This window comes from Suricata suricatta, chromosome 6 (genome assembly GCF_006229205.1).
Source record: "Suricata suricatta isolate VVHF042 chromosome 6, meerkat_22Aug2017_6uvM2_HiC, whole genome shotgun sequence".
In the NCBI taxonomy this organism is placed as follows: domain Eukaryota; kingdom Metazoa; phylum Chordata; class Mammalia; order Carnivora; family Herpestidae; genus Suricata; species Suricata suricatta.
In genome coordinates this window covers 33,162,466-33,182,196 of record NC_043705.1, presented here as the reverse complement: position 1 = coordinate 33,182,196, position 19,731 = coordinate 33,162,466, and the positions used below count along the sequence as shown (strand labels likewise).

Here is a 19,731-nt window from a genome sequence, read left to right as displayed (position 1 = left end):
AATGATCTTTCTTAATCAGAAAATGTATTTATTCCTTAACTTGATCATTTACCTTTTACCTTATTTATGTGACTTTAAATGATTTCAATATTTCCAGAAATTTAGAAATTTAATCCTCTCCCACATTATAAGATTTGTTTTCATTGAGGTTTTTTAAAAAACCCGTGTAGGTATTTTTTTTTTATAGTTTATTGTCAAGTTGGTTTCCATATAACACCCAGTGCCGTGTAGGTATTTCTACAGATATTTAAAGCTTTGTTGAATATCCCTGGAGTAAATTCCTAGCTTCCCAAGGTGAGCAGTCTGAAATGGTTGGTGCTCAGTGGTTAAGGTCTAATTTGTTTTCTTGTAGCTTTTTAGAAGCTTTATGTTAACAGCTTCTGTATTCTTTTCCTGACATAGTAGAGAAAAAAGATATTACTCACCTCTAAGCCTGATTTTTTTCATATTTACATTCAAATAAGGTGACTATCTTTCCCTTGGACTTGAAGGGAATTTGATAAGAAACACAAAGTAAATGTAAGTTCCTACATGTAATTCCTCATCTCCCTAAAGGCTTAATTTCGCATTCTAGTCCTCAGTGTATCAAGGAATTACCTGACAATCATTATGGCAAGAACAACTCAAAGTATACTAAAATTATTCACACCCATAAAACAGTTCAACAGAGTTAAAGCTCCAATACAAAAATTCACATATTAATTTACATATTTTCTATTATTCCTTATAACCTGAAAAGAAATGTCCAGCTTGGAGTGAGAGTACTTTAAAAAATTCAGTGAATTTTGGTTGTCACTATTTTATAAATTTAATCATGTTTATTATTTACAGAATGTTAAGATTGGAATGGATCTTGGCCTTTGAATTCATAAAGACCTATACAGTGGCATTCATAATAGGATATATGTTTTTAAACCATTATGTTGCATTCATTTTTCCCATAGGTAAAATAATGTTTCTTACCACTAGGCAGTTACTAAGGTCTGGGGTCCATGCAGTCTATGGCTACTAGATTTTAAATATAGTAAGTACTCTTAAAGGGAAGGTAAGAATAGGTGAAACAATCTCTAATTCAGTACGTGAGGGATGAGTGACCCTTTAATTGATGATGTCATTTAACAGAAGTATATATACAGCGCTTTGCAGCTACCACAGACATAGTTAAATGAAAAAACAGTAGATAAAGCTGGAGGGAAGAGTTAGAACTCCAAAACTAATGGAAAAAGAAAATGAAAGTTCTACGTCCCAGTTCCAGCATCCGGTTAAATTTGAGATTTCTGTGCCCAAATGTCTCTGTATGAGTACTGGGAAATCAGTGCAGCCTTGCCACATCGTGCTAGTAAGAGAAATAACTCTTAAGATAAAACCCCCAACCCCACGCAGCAATCTGGTGATGTACTAGTTATCTTTATACCTGTTCCACCCTCTACCTGCTGGCTATTGACTTTTTGAAATATGCTCTTGAAGGCTGTTAAACTTGTCCCCAAGAAGGCATGACTGAGCCTTCATGGAGGAAAGTGGATGAATGGGAGTTGATTCTGCTATTTGGAAAAAAGAAACTGTGGGGGGGGGGGTTGGCAGGGGTGGTATCAAGGAGTCTGAGACAGAAGAAGGAAAAGGTGGAAAGAATGAGCTGATCAGACGAGGAATGTGTAGTTAGGAATGAGCCAGCAGGAGATTTCAATCACTTGTGGAGGAAACTGATAGATACACACTGTCATTCTGTACCTTTTGATACAAGATAGGGAGAAAACAGATTTTCACCCTTAATGCATAGCCTAAGATTATGCACCCTTGGTGTTAGATACCTTTTTTTCTAGCCAATTAAGAATATCTCCATATGCTCTAGAAGCATAGTCCTTTTTCTGAATCCCCTATGCATGAGCACAAACGTGAGGAATTTTTGCTCAAATATTCTGGCCCCAGGTATCCACATTTATTTCAGCCATTTATCACATTCAGCCTCTCACTCTATTTAGGTCTCCACTTAAATGTCAGCTCCCTAAGAGACCACCTCTGACTGCTCTATCTGAAACAGTAGCATCTTTCACACAGTTTCCTTCCCTTCCATGTGAGATGGATTGTGTCTTGTCCACTTCCCTGCTAGAGTGTAAGCTCCATGAGAGCAGCGATAATGTCTACCTTGCTTACTCCTGTGTCCCAGCAAGTGGAAGAGTGTCTAGCACATAGTAAGACCTCAGCAAATACACGCTGAGTATACGAATAAACAAAATTGACACATAGACCAAGACGATGTGTAGGGATGGAATGCACTTATGTCTTTGAAGAGAAAAGGAAATATCAGCAGACTGTATCACTAAGAGGCATTGATTGGTAGTGCAGGTTATCCCCTCCAAGAGGAAATCGGTTTTTAAGATGGACATGTATTTTTGTATACACAGAGTCAAACACATTAAGCAAATGTGTTTTTAATTGTTGACATCCTATAAATTTGCTTTATCACTTTAAAATGAACTGCTTTTCTAAGTTTCTTAAAACTCTGTTACATTTACCATTGAATAAATTAGGGTAGCCAAAGCTTGGAAATAAAGTTTGAGGTTTAGTTTTGTTTTACCTTGTTCAAGATTGTAAGCTTGAAAATTTTGTTAATGCTTATTTTATTTATTTTTGAAAGAGGTAGAGCTTGATTGGGAGAGGGGCAGAGAGAGACGGAGACACAGAATCCAAAGCAGGCTCAAGCCTCTGAGCTGTCAGCACAGAGCTCAACATGGGGCCCGAACTCATGAGCCCTGACATCATGACCTGAGCCAAAGTCCAACCTTTAACTGACTGAGCCACTCACGCACCCCCAGAAGCTATCCTCTTTATGTTGTTCAGTTGTATAAGAATTTGAATTATTCTAGCAGATATGTAGTATACACATTTACGTTGACTCATCCAGAAAGCCAGGCAGGAAACTCATTTGCCCATTGTTCATGTAAGTGTGTGTAATTACTGACTACTCTGAAAGGTAGCTTATTTTTGCTTGAATTCTAAGTTACCTTTCTCTAGCTTATTTATGCTTTAGGTTTGACTTACTCTAGGTGTAGTTTTGATGTATCCTACCTATAGAATACTTCAGCTGTTCAAGAAGTTAGTAAGGTAAGTTATCTCTTCTAAGGGTTGTAGGAGAGTTCAGCCCAATATGGTCAAGACAGTGACAGAAAAGAGAAAATGCAAGGTAAGTACTATTAGCTAAAGCTGGAAAATCCGATGAGGTCATTTAAGAATGAACTGCTTCAGGGTTTAGGAAAAAGAGGGGAGGACCAAGGACAGGGCTCTGGAAGGCATCCAAAGAGAGCAGCCACAAAAGATACTGAATGAATAGCTTGAGAATTAGGCAGCAGGTTTAAATCTGGGCGGGGACAGTAGTTCTTGCTGTCGAATCGGCTGTGGTAGAAGAGAGAGAACAGGGTACTCTAAATAAGAGAAACTGTTGTTGAGGATGATCCTCCAAATAGTACACATTCTGAGAAGTCAAAGAGAAGCTGTGAAATCCTAAATGGAACAACAGCACTAGTGATTAGTTTGTACTGTTCTTGTTTTAAAGAAGGAACCCTATATTGGGGAGCCTAACCAGTTTTTGAGATTTAGATTAAAATATTGAAGTGGATAATAAGAAACATACTTCTGAGACCATAGAGATCCTAAGACTGGGTTAGGCAGTGTAAGACACGAAGGCTGGAAACCAGGAGGAAATTTACATTTCTGGTCCGCAAGAGATCAGCACAGTGGGCGCCTGCGTAGGGCTCAGTTGGTTAATTCGTGGGATGGAACCTGCTTGGGATTGTATCTCTCTCCCTCTCTCTGCCACCCCTCCCCAATAAATAAATAAACTTAAAAGTCAGCACAACAGAAAACAAATCTGGCTATCCCTTAGTTTGGACTCGTATCACCTCAATAGTCTCTTAATTGTTTTCTTAGTTTTTTCCTCGCCCTTCTTACCCTTCTGCAGCAGTACTGCCAGATTAATCTCCCTATAACTCTGCTTTCAGGATTCTTCCCCTAAGCCAAAAATGTCTGTGGTTCTATTGCTCATGGCCTAGTGGTTCTCCATGTTCTTTCCACTGCAACCCTTAAGCCAAATGTGGCACATGGCGTGGAGCCGCAGGAATACTCCAGAACTCTTGGAGGATTTGGGTTTTGCGCAGCTTCATACAACCCTGTGCCGCTCTGTCTTCTCCAGGAAAGCGTGTCTGAGTCTAAGAGAATTTACAGAAAGTCTGTGGACTGCCTCCTTTTAAATTGTTTTTATTTATGGTTATTGAGTGGGCACCTCGGTGGCACAGTCAATGAAGCTTCCGACTCGATCTCCCTTCCGATCACAGTCTGTCTCACATTTTTAAGGTTGAGCCCTCCACAGGGCTCTGCCATCAGCACAGAACCTGCTTGGGATTCTGTCTCCCTCTCTCTGCCCCTTTCCTGCTCGCTCACGTGCTCTTGCTCTCTCTCAAAATAAACTTTAAACAGTTACTATTATTTTTCCAAATGCCCTTACAGAATTTGCGAAAATGTGTTCATTCACTTGAGTAAATTATACCGAGAAAACATCGATCTATAAATAAACGTCTTCCTATCGCCTCTTTTTTCCCTTGTTCTTCCTCCCATTCCTGCCTGTGTCCCCTTATCCAGCACAGGTCTGTGTAATTCTAGAAGCATAAACACACACATACAAGGTATTCTGGGCTGTTTGCTGGTAAATAAGAGGAGCATCCTCATCCACCAGTTTGTATGTAGCTTTCTTATGTAACAGTTCACCCTGAACCTCCTTCCAGATCAGCAGATGTGGATCCTGTTCCATTTCATCGTGCTGTACAATATTTCCTTCAGGTTGTTTAAAGATTTTTGCCACTACAAACGAGGCTCCAATAAACACCCTTTTCTATGAATACTTGTGACAACTTTGTTTCTAGGCATAAATTCCTCCCAAGGTCGGGTTGCTGAGTCAGTGGTCTATATACTTATTTTCAAATTGCTTTTCACAGGGATTACAGCAAACCACAGTCAAAATTGGCAGCATTTATATATATATTTTACAATGAAAATACAAAAGTGATTACTACTAACATTTTTGCCACAAATCCTAAAATTGATCACAACCTGCCTTTGTGCCATATGATAGAGCTGAGGACTGTTGTGGTCTGAAATTCAAGCTCCCCTGTTTTAACACTGTGTAGCCTTCTAGACCAGTGTAATGCCCGCTTACTTTCTTTTATGTGCTACCCGCTGTATACTGCTCACCATGCAGTTCATTATACCTAGCTCTGTGATTAGCACATAGTAGGCACACAATAAATATTTCTTAAATTGTTTTCTTTGTATATTCTTTTCTAAAAGTGTTTATTTTATAGAGAGCACACATGTGCATGAGTTGGGGAGAGACAGAGACTGACAGAGAGAGACAGACAGAGAATCTCAAGCAGGCTCTGTGCTGTCAGCCCAAAGCCTGATGCAGAGGTCAATCTCACAAACCGTAAGATCATGACCTGAGCTGAAATCAAGAGTTGGATGCTTAACTGAGCCAGTGAGGTGCCCCCTCCATGTATATTTCTGCTTGAACTCTTGTTCTAGATCCATCCTTAAGGACAAGGACTGTTTTCGCCACACCCGTAGCACATAGGATACTCAATTTAGGTTGGCTCTTTGAACTAAGAACCATATAGAAGAGGAAGCAGATAGATGGCCTTGCCTTTCATGGTATGTTTTACCCATTTAAGGGCAAATTGGAACTGTAGGAATCCAGTAACAGCAGTAAGAACAGTAAGAACTTGTGCTGAGCTTGTTACAATATGTGAGGTACAATTCAAGTTGCAAAGAATGGGGCACTGAGCAAGGCTATGTTGTCTCTGTCCTTGTGAAGCTTCTGGTTTGTGGATAGTACATTTAAAAGATTTGTAGGAGATAATAAAACAGTGTTAACCAATTTCAGCCTCTTTCCAACAGATGCTATGGAGTATTTATCCATTCTTTCAATGCCTGTTCTGCCAGGGGCAGCCAGACCTATGCTGAGAGGTGGCAAAGGGACCAGGGAAACTGCTTATGGATAGTAGGCTTGTTTCCTAAACCATTTCTGTACCTGTGTATAGAAGCAAAGAGGAATAGAGTGGTTAATGTATATACCTCAGAGGCATCCCTTTTTAGGAAAAGGTGGCAATCCTTCTCCGTATCCAGCACACAAACCACTAAGGAGTGTGTTCCTGTCCCTGTCACAGAATCCTAGAATTCTAAATGGAGCCAGTCTTAATTTCCCATCCGTATTTTTCACCTGAGGAAACTTAAGGCCTAGTACAGTTAGTACAGTGCTGTTGGTCAGAATTAGGACCACAGTCAGATTGTATAGGTATGAATCTGTTCTGTTGAGCAAGTTCATAATCCTATAAATTGTTATTTCCCTCATCCTTAAAATGAACACAGTGAAATCGTGCATATAAACTGCTTAGCACAGTGTCTGGCAGTTATAAATGTTACTGTTATTTTGGTGACCTGATGAGATAAGTCTTTGATGTCAGAGTTGGTGCATTGTTCATTACCACCCTATTCTTAAGCTTTTTTTTTTTTTTCATTAACTGATAGTTGAGCTGACTTCACTATGATCTTTCATGCAAAGTAATTACAGTTATGTAATGGAGACTTTAACCTCCGGAACCTTTATCAGATTTTTTTTTCCTTTGGCCATAAGTTTGAGGAGGAACTGAAAAATGCGTACGTGATGGGTGTTTTGTTAAGATGCGTCCTGAGTGCTTCCTGTCTGTCTTTTCCCCACTCTTGCACACCACCCCCCCATCTGCACCAGCGTTTCTGTTGTACTACTTGAAGCTCTTAGGAACTTGATTAAGGTAAATTACAGTCAGTGTCTGAAGAGTAGCAATCTTCTCATTTCTTGACAAACTCTGGGGTACTATGAGTTCATTGCTCCTATTTGATCTCTTTGTATATCTTGGTCTTCTACTTTAAGAGAATATTAACTTTCTGAGAGTCATATTACAACACACAGGTTCTACCTCTTCAAAGAAGGACTTCAAAATTCGTTTTTTTATGATTCAGTCTGAATTAAATCTCACAGTGAAAAGAAGTTTCTGGATGTAGATTTTCAAACACACGAGTGTTTGTGTCCATATCTAAAGTTACTACATATTACTGAAGCACCTCGCAAGTTCTTGAGTTGATCAAGTCACACGTTTCAACCTTATTTTGCAAATTTAAGTCACGTAATTATGGATTTGTTGAACATATATATTAGTGTCAACATTGAGGCCCATCTTTTAGAAATAATTTTGTGTTTAACTTTGTCTATTTGTTCAAAGTGTTTGTTTGATAGTTGTGTCAGGTAGTGTGTGGCTCTATAACAAACCACCCCAAAATTTAGGAGATTTAAATAACCATTTATTATTCGTCATGAGTCTACAGGTCAGCCGGGCAGCTCTGAACTGGCTAGGCCCCCCTGATGTCAGCCAGGCCCAGTGTGTCTGTGGCAGCTGGCTGTTTGGCCGTGTCAGTGAAGGCTGATAGCCATGTCTCCTTTTCCAGCAGGCTCTCCAGAGCTTGTTCACAGCACAGCAGCAAGCATCCAAAAGAACGAGCAGAAGCATGCAAAGCTTCTTAAGGTGTAGGCTTGGAACAAGTCAGACTTCCACCATGTTCAGTTGGTCAAAGCAGGTCACAATACCAGTCTGCATTCATGAGATGGAGGAGCTGTAAAGATACACTGCAAAGGCATAGGACTGTTGGGAGGGGTTGGGGGAGTCCTTTTTTCTCTGTTTTCTTTTTTCTTTTTTGGGGGGGGCATCTGTCAGAGTAGGAATTGGGTACATTTGAAATTCTGAACTTCTTAGTTGTTGATAGTCTGATTGCTTATGAAACTTTCCTAGGGTGGAAAAGCAGAGCCAATATAACCAGAAGGATAGAAGCTTGGAATGTGGAGACTAACTGGGGTTCAAATTCCAGCTCTATCACTTATTTCTCCACAAGGCATTTAACCTCCCGGGCAGGCACTTCATAATGGTTGATGCACCTGAACTTCAGATTCTTCATGAGTGATTCATTAAAAAGAAAGGGCCAGGCGTCTGCGAAGTACTTAAGTAATTGCTTTTATTCATTCAAAATAGAATCGGTTGCTTTTATTCCTATTTTCCACCCTCCAGTCAAGATGCAAGACTCAGTCACTTCCTTGGAATTAAAAGAAAGGAAAAGTGTGTTAGGAAAAAGGAGTGGTTGACTAATTGTGGCCTCAGAATGAACTGACTACTGGCCGGGGTACTTTCCTGTAAGAAAAAAATGGCTGAGACCCATGTAAAGACATAAAAAGGCATGGGTCTCCTTGAGTAGGAATCACTGTGATTCATGGGATAAGAGTTGAAACATAAGATATAATCCAAGTCTAGATTTTATTTTTTTTTTTAAGAATTCTGGCCCCTGAAACCATGAGAGACTCTTAAATACTGAGTACAAACTGAGGATTGTTGGGGAGTGGGGGAGAGGGGAAAATGAGTGATGGGCATGGAGGAGGGCACCTGTTGGGATGAGCAGTGGGTGTTATATGGAAACCAACTTGACAATAAACTATATTAAAATTAAAAAAAAGAATTTTGGTCCCTCTTAGACACACTATGTGCCTTAACACTAGATGGGGATTTGTTATACTACAAATCACTTAGTTTTCCCCATCCTACTACTAGGAAATGGAAAAGGTCACATACAATAGTCACACAAAGAGCCGAATATTTCAGAATCTGGATAATCATAAATGTTAACTGGAGTTCTCACTGCCTCTCTCAGGAGAGGTCCTAGGTAAGTGTGCTCAAAGAATTGAGAACCAACTGAACCATTTCTGGTGTTAGCTAATCATGTGAACCCAAGCAAGTCAGTTGCTATTAGCACTATAGGTCCCTTTCATGTTGATAATTGCACTCTATTCTCAGAAAGGTTGGGTACACTTTTTTGATTAATGATAGATAAAATATTTTAGTGTGGACAATAAAAGTCCGTGGCTTCGAAGCCGTTAGTGGTTTTTATTTAAAGATTAAACTGGTCTTTATGTATTTCAATCTTTATTGTTGCTGTTTGTTTTTTGTTTTGTTTTTTGGGTTTTTTTGATCAACATTTCCCATTTCTTTTCTTACATAGACCATTTTCAAATGTAAAAAAGGTAAACTTCATCTTCTCCAAACATTTGAGATGCAGGTATATTTTCCCAGAATGTTATTGCTAATTTCATGTTCCTACATGTTTGCAGAAACCAACAAAAATGGACTGCTTAAAGAAGGGACTTTAGTTTAGAAGGATAGTTAATTGGAAAGAAGAAAAGTTTGACAAGCAAGTACGGGTCAGTGCTCAGAAGGAGGGGCTCACAAAGGGATGGCAGTAGAAGAGTGTTTCTCCCTAATATCGCCCCAATAACACCTGTTGACGGCAGGTCAACAAGTGTATTACTGAGGACCTTCTGCCTGTTGAGTGTGGCACTCTGTGCTCTGGGGAGGAAAGAGAAATCATAAGTTCTTCCTGATCGCAGAGGAGCTTGCATCTGGCTGGGGAGACATGGTGCCAGATCCATGAAGTAATTAAACACTTAGCTGTGACAGGTGCTGAAGCATCTTCAGGAGGTCACAGACTGGTCAGGCAAGTGTGGGAGAAGGGACAGCGTAGTATATCATCAGGTGGCTCTTGCTTACGCATATCCTTCCTCCTTGTGGGTCAAGTCTTGTCCCAGGCACACAGCTGCTCCCTAGATACAGCCCTAAAGCTGGCCTGAGGCATGTGGTAAAATCTAACACACTGAGTCATGGCCTTTGTGGGGGGGCGGGGTGCCCCCTTCCTTCCCCTCCAGAACGAGAGATATGGTATCCCTGCAAACCTGCTTTGTTTCAGTGGCCTATTAAAAAGAAGCAAGTGGGGGCTCCTGGGTGGCTCAGTCGGTTAAGCGTCCAACTTCAGCTCAGGTCATGATCTCACGATTCAGAGCTTTGGGCTCTCTGCTGACAGCTAGCTCAGAGCCTGGAGCCTGCTTCAGATTCTGTCTCTCCCTCTCTCTCTGACCCTCCCCTGCTCGTGCTGTCTCTCTCCTTCTCTCTCTCTCAAAAGTAAATTTAAAAAGCATTAAAAAAAAAAAAAGCAAGTGAATTTTAGCTGCATCAGCGAAAATTTAATACTGAGGGCTATTTTTGTTCTAACAAGTGGCACAACTTTAAGGAAGTAGTGAAATCATAATGGTGGAATTTAAGACATTTTCCTTTTTTAGTAAAAAGCTAGTGAGATAACTTATGACAAGAGAGCCTTCCCAGTGTCCCTCAATCACAGCACCTACTTCACATAAATCTGAAGCCAGTCCTGCTGGTCTGTCTCACAGAGCTGACTGTGCCTGGTTGTAGGTTTCCTCTTCCCCTGGTCATTCTTCATCTGCAGGCTCCCACGCCACCGCTTCCAAACCCTGATGTCCTGAAGTCCCAGGGTGTGAGTCCATCAAGACTGGCATGAAGAACTTGCGGCACTGGGACGTCTGGGTGGTTCAGTCAGTGAGGTGTTCTACTCCTGATTTCGGCTCGGGTCCTGATCTCATGGTTTCCCCAGTTCAAGCCCCATGTCAGGCTCTGCACTGTCAGTGTGGAGCCTGCTAGGAATTCCCTCTCTTTCCCCTCTCTGCCCCTCCTTGCTCAGACTCCCTCTGTCTTTCTCAAAAAGGATAAATAAAATTATGTTATCCATATGACTGGATTTCGATAGTTTTACATAAAATTCCCGAAATCTTCAATTTAAGCCTAGGTAGGATGACTAGACTTCCTTACTGAAAGAGTGAGGGCCTGTGAAGGATGTTGGAGATGGGTGTGCAAATATAGCTCTGACGTGATGTCGGCCTGTAGTCTGGCAAGGCGGTGTGTTGAGTCTAGCGACTGCCTGCATGCCCATATCCCGTTGCTGAGATTTGTGGTTTTCCTCACCAAATGGTAACCATCCAAAGTTGTAAGATGGCACCTCTGAGAATAGGGAGGATAGGAAGGCCCAAGGAGCTTGAGAGAAGAAGCATAATCTACATACTAAATAAAACATGACTTGAGCATTCAACTCTTAGGCTCCCAATTCAGCTCCATTTTTCTCTCTATGTGATTTACCCTCAGCATTTCATCTTTTGGTTTTCATTTACTGCTCCAAAAAATAGTCCCCAGGCTGGTATGAGGCCGAGGCCAGTTATTAACAATTTAGAACATGGGAAGGTAAACAATATAACTACCAAATAGGGAACATCCTATCAAGGCAGTAGCATGTTTTATATGTTAATAGTGTGGCAAAAAGACAGTTTTAGAAGCTGAAAGATAGGAAAGAAACTGAACTGATGAACTATTTTGAAAACACATTTTCTCGTTCTGCCATAGGCACCATGTCTTTTATCATGAATCGTTTCATATGCATAGAAAATTTCTCTAACTTGCATACATGATTTACAGAATAGTAAAATAGGCACTTCTTTGTACCTACCACCGAACGTAAGGAAGAGATTGTTACATTACCTCTGCCCCTTCCCAGTCACATCCCCTGCCTCCTAGCCTGTGGGAACTGTAATACTGACTTTTGTGTATCTTTCTTTTGAGTATTAATATATCACTGAACAATGCACTGCTTAGTTTCAGATGTTTTGTAACTTCACATGGTGGTTCATGTTGAGTGTACTCTTTTACACCTTGTTTTTTTTTCCTTTCTTTACTCAGTGTTGTAAGATTGATGCATGTAGGCTGAAGTTTATTAATACAGATCTGTGTTATGCCTCTGAATGAATATAGTCATACACACATTTATCTGTTCTTCTGTTAATGGACCTTTAGGTTCTTTCTAGGTTTTGTTTTTGTTTTTTTTTTTTGTCTTTGCTATTTTGAACAGCGCTGCTCTGAAAATGTCTCCTGGTATATACTGTAAGAGTGTTTTCTTAGGAATTATATCTAGAAGTGGAATAAGTAGGTCACAAGGTATATGCATGAACAGACAATTTCTAGAGAATGTGAAATTGTTACCAAGCAGTGGTAGAAGTGTTTCTTTTGCCCCACATCCTCACCACCATGTGGTAATGCTACCCTTACTTTTGTGCCAGCGTGGTGGGTGTGAAGTATTTACATTTTGTTTTTCAGAGTACTGTTTTAAGTCGATTTTAAATATATATAAATATGTATATATACATATATATTTAAAAATCAAAGCAGGTTGTTTTGTTTTAATGTAGAGATTGAGAGTAGGACTTGGAATAAACATTGGTTACCAAAGTGCCTAAAAGGAAAATTTTTTGTTTTCTGGAGCTGCCTTGACTCAGTGAATAAAACTAGTATGCTAAATTATGCCTGTGTGGTTTAAAAGAGCAGTAATGGTGCTTGCTTGTTGAATAGAATGACAGTTAACTGTTTCTGAATGATGGTACTAGAGATACTTGTGGGTCAGTTTCAGTCCCCCCAACTTTTGTATGCCAGTGGTTACCCCCAGAGTTTAAAGACTCATGGTAGATGAGCATGACCAGCTGTGATAGAGCAGGAAGATCTTGTGTAGGAAACTTTGAGATTTACTATTAAGTGCTTGCTTTAAAAAGGCTGAGTAAGAGGTGGAAAAAGCATTGGGGAGGATAAGTTTAGCATTTGGGGAGAAAGCAACCAATTATTTGGGAAAGCACACAAAACATGGGGTTCGTGTTTTACTTTTGCAACGGCAGCAGAGCTAATAAGTGACATTCACACAGAACTCTTCACATTTACAGAACATTCCCATTTGTGATCTCATTTAATGGTAATGCTCAAAGAAAATTGTCATCTCCCTACTGCTTTATTGATAAAGAGGCAAAGGTAAGAAGAGGTGAAACAGGTTGACCAAAGACACCCATCTGGTAAGTGACACAGTTGGAGGGTGTCCTCGGGGTTCTTCCGGCCAAGCCCACAGTTCTGTTGCTTCATACGTTTCTGCCTCCTGAGCATTATGGCTGGAGCGTCTGCTATCTAAGTAATATCTGCCCAGCAAGCCTTCTGAGCACTCTCATGGACTAAAATGAGGGAGCAGATTCCTGCCCAGGAGCTTACAGTCTTATGGTACAAGGAGAAAGGAAGATATAAAATAAGACTCAGTCAAAATGGTTTCTCATGGAATGCTAGACTGTGGACTAAGAATCTGCTTTCGTTTTCAGTCAAAAGCAAGGGCACTTTTCATAACGGAATGAAAATGTGACAATCAAAGTTACATGTAATTTTCAAAATTCTAATTGAGTTTTCTTAAAGAAAAAAACACATCCCTTTTCATTCTTTCATTCTGGTGTCTAATGAATGACTAATTTGTCTGATAACTTCAGGTAGCCATGTAATGTCATTGAGGCTGTCCACATAATGGAAGAAAATCAAACATTTTGTTTTATATTTTATTTTTAGAGTGAGCAAGCAAGTGGGGGAGAGGGGCCCAGGGAGATAGAATCATAAGCAGGCTCCACACTCAGCGCAGAGCCCACGGCCCTGGGATTATGACCTGAGCCGAAATCAAGAGTGGAATGCTTAATCTACTGAGCCACCCAGGTGCCTCCAGACAATATATTTTTAGATGCTACTACAGTATCTTAAGTTTTCCCCCTTTCTGACTTTTGGTCAGTAGGAATCTCATTTAGTTATCAGAGTAGGACTCTTAGAAAACTTTAGTTTCTTATATTTGTCTATTTTTTATTATTAGCCCTCCATGCTTGCACTTCACTTTTCATTTGGCTGTGGTCTAAAGAATCTGCGCATATGGTTCATGAGTTTGAGCCCTGCATTGGGCTTTGCACTGGTAGCGTAGAGCCTGCTTGGGATTTTGTCTCCATCTCTTTGCCTATTCCCCACTGACACTCACTGTCTCTCAAATAAATAAATAAACTTAAAAAAAAAAAAGGAAATAGTATCATTGCAAACTGATTCAGCCACTTTGGAAAACAGTGTGGAGGTTCCTTAAAAAATTAAAAGTAGAACTACCCTGCGACCCAGCAATAGCACTGCTAGCAATTTACCCAAGGGTTACATGAGTGCTAACATAGGGACACATGTATCCCAATGTTTATAGCCACACTTTCAACAATAGCCAAATTTTGGAAAGAGCCTAAATATTCAACACCTGATGAATGGATCAGGAAGAAGTGCTTTATATATACAATGAAATACTGCTTGGTAATGAAAAAGATGAAATCCTGCCATTTGCAGCAATGTGGTTGGAACTGGAGGGTATTATGCTGAGTGAAGTAAGTCAGTCAGAGAAAGACTGATATATGTTTTCACTCATATGTGGATTTTGAGACACTTAACAGAAGACCATGGGGGAAGGGAAGGGGAAAAAATAGTTAAAAACAGAGGGAGACAAACCATAAGAAACTCTTAAATACAGAGAACAAACTGAGGGGGCAGGGGGAAGGGCATGGGGGAGAGAGAAAATGGGTGATGGGCATTGAGGAGGACACTTGTTGGGATAAGCATTGAGTGTTGTATGTAAACCAGTTTGACAATAAATTATATTTAAAAAATAAAGAATCTGTGCACAGAGTAGCTTTATTCTGAATTGTTTATGTCTCTTGTCACATTGCCTTTACTATCGGATACTAAGCTTCCAAGCCTTTCTTGGTTCCTGATAATTTTCTTTTGTGTAGACCTTATTTAACTTTCTTTACACTTTAGGTTTTCTTCTCTCCAGTTACTCTTTTATTGTTTCTTGAGAGTCAGTAAGAACTTCCAAGTGGGAATTTTTGAACTTCGGCACCTGTCCTGAAACTGTGGAGGTAGGTGTTTGAGTAGGGGTAGACCCAGTAATAACCTAAAATCCCACCAGTACAGTCTTAGCTAAATGCCAATTATTGCTAAAGCCTAGGAAGACCAGTGTGTTGTAATACACACCTCTGTAGACAGTGTTCTTAATATACTAGCTTCATGTCTCAAGACTCCCTTCCCTAAATTTATAGCTTAAGAAATTCAAATTAACATTCTTCTGTAGAAGAGAGATTTTCGTAATTAATTTATCCCTTCACTTTAAAGTTGGCTAAATAATAATTACATTTACAGTTGGTAGCTTTTGAGATGAAATATGATTATGCACATTATTCCTCAGAGTTAACATTTTCAGGTCTTTAAAAAACAAATTAAGTATGTTCCCTCTAATGGCTGTGAAAGGGGTAACCTCTTACCTTTGACATCTGGCTGCCAGCTCAAGATGACATAAAGTCCACTCAAAAGAGTAAGCTTGCTAAGTTGACAGCAGATTCAGAGCTATTTGGGAATCTTAACTTTTAGTAGATACCAGAAACCATCTTTTTAGGGACTAGGAGAAGAGGACCAGAGAGACTACTGTTAGGAAGACCCATTGAGCTGCTTCAGTATTATAATAAACTAAAGAACCAGATTCCATCTCAGTTTTCTCTTCCATGAATTTTTACTTTTGTTCATTAAAAAAAGCTACCTACATTGAAATGCATTCTTTATTAGGTAAATATAAATTGTGTTACAGATTTTATTATTGTTTGATCCTCTAATCTGGTGAAATACTTAGGGCAGATATAAAGTCATTCTGATTTTTTGGAATGAGGAAACAAGTCCAGAGAGATGAAGTGACTTGGATGTTCATTCAGCAGAGACAGGATTTGAAACTAGGTCATGACTTCTGATTCTTTACCTTTTCCCACTATTCTTCAGTGCTTTCTGCTTCCCAGAATCAGACCTGTGAATGTTTCCTTCTCCTGTTTTTCAGAAGCACCTGTTTGTAAATTAACGCTTTTCTGTCCGTGTTCCTGCTTTTCAAACACCTTCATCTGCAAGAAGCCCCCTTTGAAGGCTTTTGTGAACAAAACCTTTTATCTCCTCTATGAAAGAAGAATAAAAGGACTAGTGATTGGTCAGGCTCTAGTTCTGGGGTAGAGATTAGAAAAGATGCACAGGAACCAGAGTGCTCAACAGCTTTCTTAACAGTAACACACGTTATTGTGTAGAGCATCTACACCAACACACATGACCTTATATCTTTAAGCCAGTTTTGAAGTCCTGTATTCCAGTCTCAAAAGCCGTTATCTCATTTTCTCCAGTGTCTGGACGTAAATGTACTACAGGAAGGAGATATCTACAAAAGAAATATACTTAAACAGGTTCTAATAACACTGATGATATTTGGATTTCCCCAAATCCTCTTATCTACTCATTGAATTCTTTTCAGAAAAGAAATTTATTTGAATTGCAACATCTTAAGATGTCTTAAAATAGGCAGCTATTAAGGTGAACTGTAAAGTTGAGACCGGCCCAGAAAAGAACACTCTTTCACCATCCTATTTCATTTTGTCAAAATGAACGAGGGACTGTAACTCTAATTGTAGTACTGTGTTCTAAAATAATATGAATATGATTTTACAAGATTGGTTATTTTTTCCCTTTTAATAGATTAAACTTCACCTCAGGACAGAGCTTCTCAACCTCAGCACCTCTGACATTTTGACCTAATTCTGGGGGGTTCTGTTGGTTGTGGGATGTTTAGCAATATCCTTGGCAATCATTCCTCTTTCTGTATTAGTCTATGGATTTGTTTGTTCCGGACATGTCATATAATTGGTTTACAACATGTGGCCTTTTGTGTCTGGTTTCTTTCAGTAAACATGTTTTTAAAGGTTCTTTTATGTTTTCTCATTTAACCGTTCCTCATTCCTTTTTATGACTGAATAATATTCCATTGTATGAATACACCGTATTTTTTGAATCCACTTATCAGCTGTTGGGTATTTAGCTTGTTGCCACTCCTTGGCTATTATGAATGGTGCTATTATGAACATGCATGTACTGGTGTTTATGTGGATATACCTACGAGGGAAACTGCAGAGTCAAATGGTAGCCCTACCTCTTGAGCAACTGCCAAACTGTTTTACATAGGGGTTGTACCGTTTTTTAGTCCCACCAGCAGCGTGTGAAAATTTCAGTGTCTCCATGTCCTTGCCAATATTTGCTGTTATCTTTCTTTTTTGTAATAGCTCTCTGAGTGTGGATATCTCCCTGTAGGTGTGATATGTGTTTCCCAAATGACTGATAATAATGAACATCTTTTCATGTGCTTCTTGGTCATTGGCCTGTCTATGGAGAAAGGTCTTTCCAAATCATTTGCTCATTTTTTAATTGGGATTTTTAAAAATTTGTTTAATTTTTGTTCTTGTTTTGTTTTTATGCTACCAGATGAGATTTACAGATGTTTTCTTCTAGTCTGAGGTTTGTGTTTCATTTTCTTGATAGTGTCATTTGAGTCAAAGGTTTTTAATTTTAATGAAGTCCACTTTATCTTTTTCTTCTCTGATTGCTTGTGCTTTTGGTATTGTATCAAGGAAAAAGAAAAGTTGCCTCATCCAATGATACCAGGTCCCACTTTCCGTCCAAGAATTTTTAAGTTTTAGCTCTTAGACTTGTTTTGGGCCCGTTTTGAGGTAATTTTTGTGTGTGATGAGAGGCCAGGGTCAAACTGTATTATTTTGCTTGTGTGGAGCTGGTTGTCTCAGCACCATTTGTGGAAAAGACTATTCTGCTTCCATTGAATGATTTCAGTACCTTTGCTAAAATTAATTGATCATGCCATCTGAGTTTATTTCTGGACTCTCAGTTCTGTTCCATTGGTATATATGTCTAAGCTAAGCCAGTACCACACTCTTTTGATTACGGTATTTTCATTCTACATTTTGAAATTGAGAAATGTCAGTCCTCTAGCTGTATTCTTTTTCTTGGAATGATTTTGGCTATTCAGTGTTTCTTGCAAATCCATATAAATGTTAGGTTTTCTTTTTCTGGAAAATGGCACTTGGAGTTCTGATAGGGATTGTGTAGAATCTATCGATCAGTTTGGGGAGTATTGCAGTCTTAAGTTATATGAAGTATTGCAGTCTGTGACCACAGGATTTCTTTCCATCTGTGTAGATCTTTAATATTATTCAACAGTGTGGTTTTATAGTTTTCAGAGTACACGTTTTATGTTTCTTTGGCTAAATTTATTTCTAGATAAACATTTATTTTAATAAGTTTTATTCTTTTTGAAGCTATTAAATTATTTTCTTAATTTCATCTTCAGGTTGTCTATTGGTTCCTTCATTGTAGTGTAGCTGATTTTTTCTGCACCTAAGTTTTTGTGTTTACTTTTACCCTTAAACTGCTGAACTCATTAATTAGCTCTAATCGGTTTTTTGGTAGATGTTGTAGGATTTACCATATATAAGATCTTGTCTTCTGCAAGTGGAAGTAGTTTTACTTGTTTTTTCCTCAGTCTGGAATTTTTAAACTTCTCTTACCTAATTGCCTTGGCTAGGACTCCTACTGTAATGCTGAATAGCAGTGGTGAGAGTAATTAAGGCCACTGATCTTAGGGGGAAATACTTAGAGTATGTTGTTAGCTGTGGGTTTTTCAAAGATGTCCTTTACTAGATCGAAAAATCCTTTTCCATATTGGTTGAATTTTTTATTGTGAAATGGTCTAGGATTTTGTCAAATGCTTTTTCTGCATTTATTGAGAGGATCATGTGGTTTTTGTCTTTGAATCCATTGATAAATTAATTTATTTTCATACATTGAACCAACCTTGTATTCCTGGGATTAATCTCACTTGCTCATGGTTTATAATCATTTTTTATACTTTTACGATTCAGTTTGCCAGTATTTTGTTGAAAATTTTAAAGTTTATCTTCATAAGGGATTTTGATCAGGAGTTTTTCTGTGATACCTTTGTCTGGCTTTGATATCAGAGGAACCTTGCCTCAGACTGAGTTAGAAAGTGTTAAGTGTGTCCTCCTCTCCAGTTTCTTTGGAAGAGTTTGTAAAGAACTGTTGTTAATTCTTTAAATATTTGGTAGAATTCACCAACTAAGCCATATGGGCTTTGCTGGAATGTTTTTGATTACTAAATTAATGGTCATTACTTGACAGGTCTCTTGAATTTTTCAATTTTGAGGGGGACAGCTTTGGTAGTTTATGAATTTCTAGTAATGTGTCCATTTCATCTGTGTTATGTAATGGGTTGGTACATGTTTATTTATTGTATTTCTTTATGATCCTTTTAATTACTACATGGTCAGTAGTAATGTTCCCTCTTCAATTTCTGATCCTGGTAATTTAAGTCCTCTGTTTGTTCTTCATCAGTCTAGCTAAAGTTGTGTTGATTTTTAATAAAGGCACTTTGGACTTTGTCCATCTTCTCTATTGTTTGTCTATTATCTATTTCATTTATTTCCCTTTAATCTGTATTATTTCCTTCTTATTTTTGCTTTGGATTTGGCTTGCTCTTCATCTAGTTTTTTAAGGTGGAAGATAAAGTTACTGATTTGAGTTATTCTTGTTCCTTAGAAGGTAAGTAGACATCTATAGTTATAAATTTCCCTCTTAGCCATGATTTCACTGCATTCCATAACTTTTGGTGTATGGTAATTTTCTTTTCATTTGTCTCATGGCATTTGCTAATTTCCCTATGATTTTTTTTTCTTTAATCCATTGGTTGTTTGGGAGTGCGTTAATTTCTGTGTGTGTGTAAATTTTCCATATCTTCTTCTGTTATTATTTCTAATAATAATTAGAATTTCTTCATTTCATTTTGCCAATAGTACACACTTTGTATGACTTTAGCCTTTTAAATTTTATTTGATTTGTTTTCTGGTTTAATACATTGTTTATCCTAGAGAATTTCTATGTGCAATTGAGAAGAATGAGTATTCTTATTTTGTTAGGTAAAGTGTTTGGTAGATGTGTCTTAGATCCAATTGGCATA

The 19,731-nt window shown here is 38.6% G+C and overlaps 1 protein-coding gene across 11 annotated transcripts in view; it reads left to right on the top strand.

The window, feature by feature from the left end:
- NR3C1 (nuclear receptor subfamily 3 group C member 1) overlaps positions 1–19,731 on the top strand; it is a 117,199-nt gene that overhangs the window by 14,640 nt on the left and 82,828 nt on the right. The gene's annotated exons all lie outside the window — the stretch shown is intronic.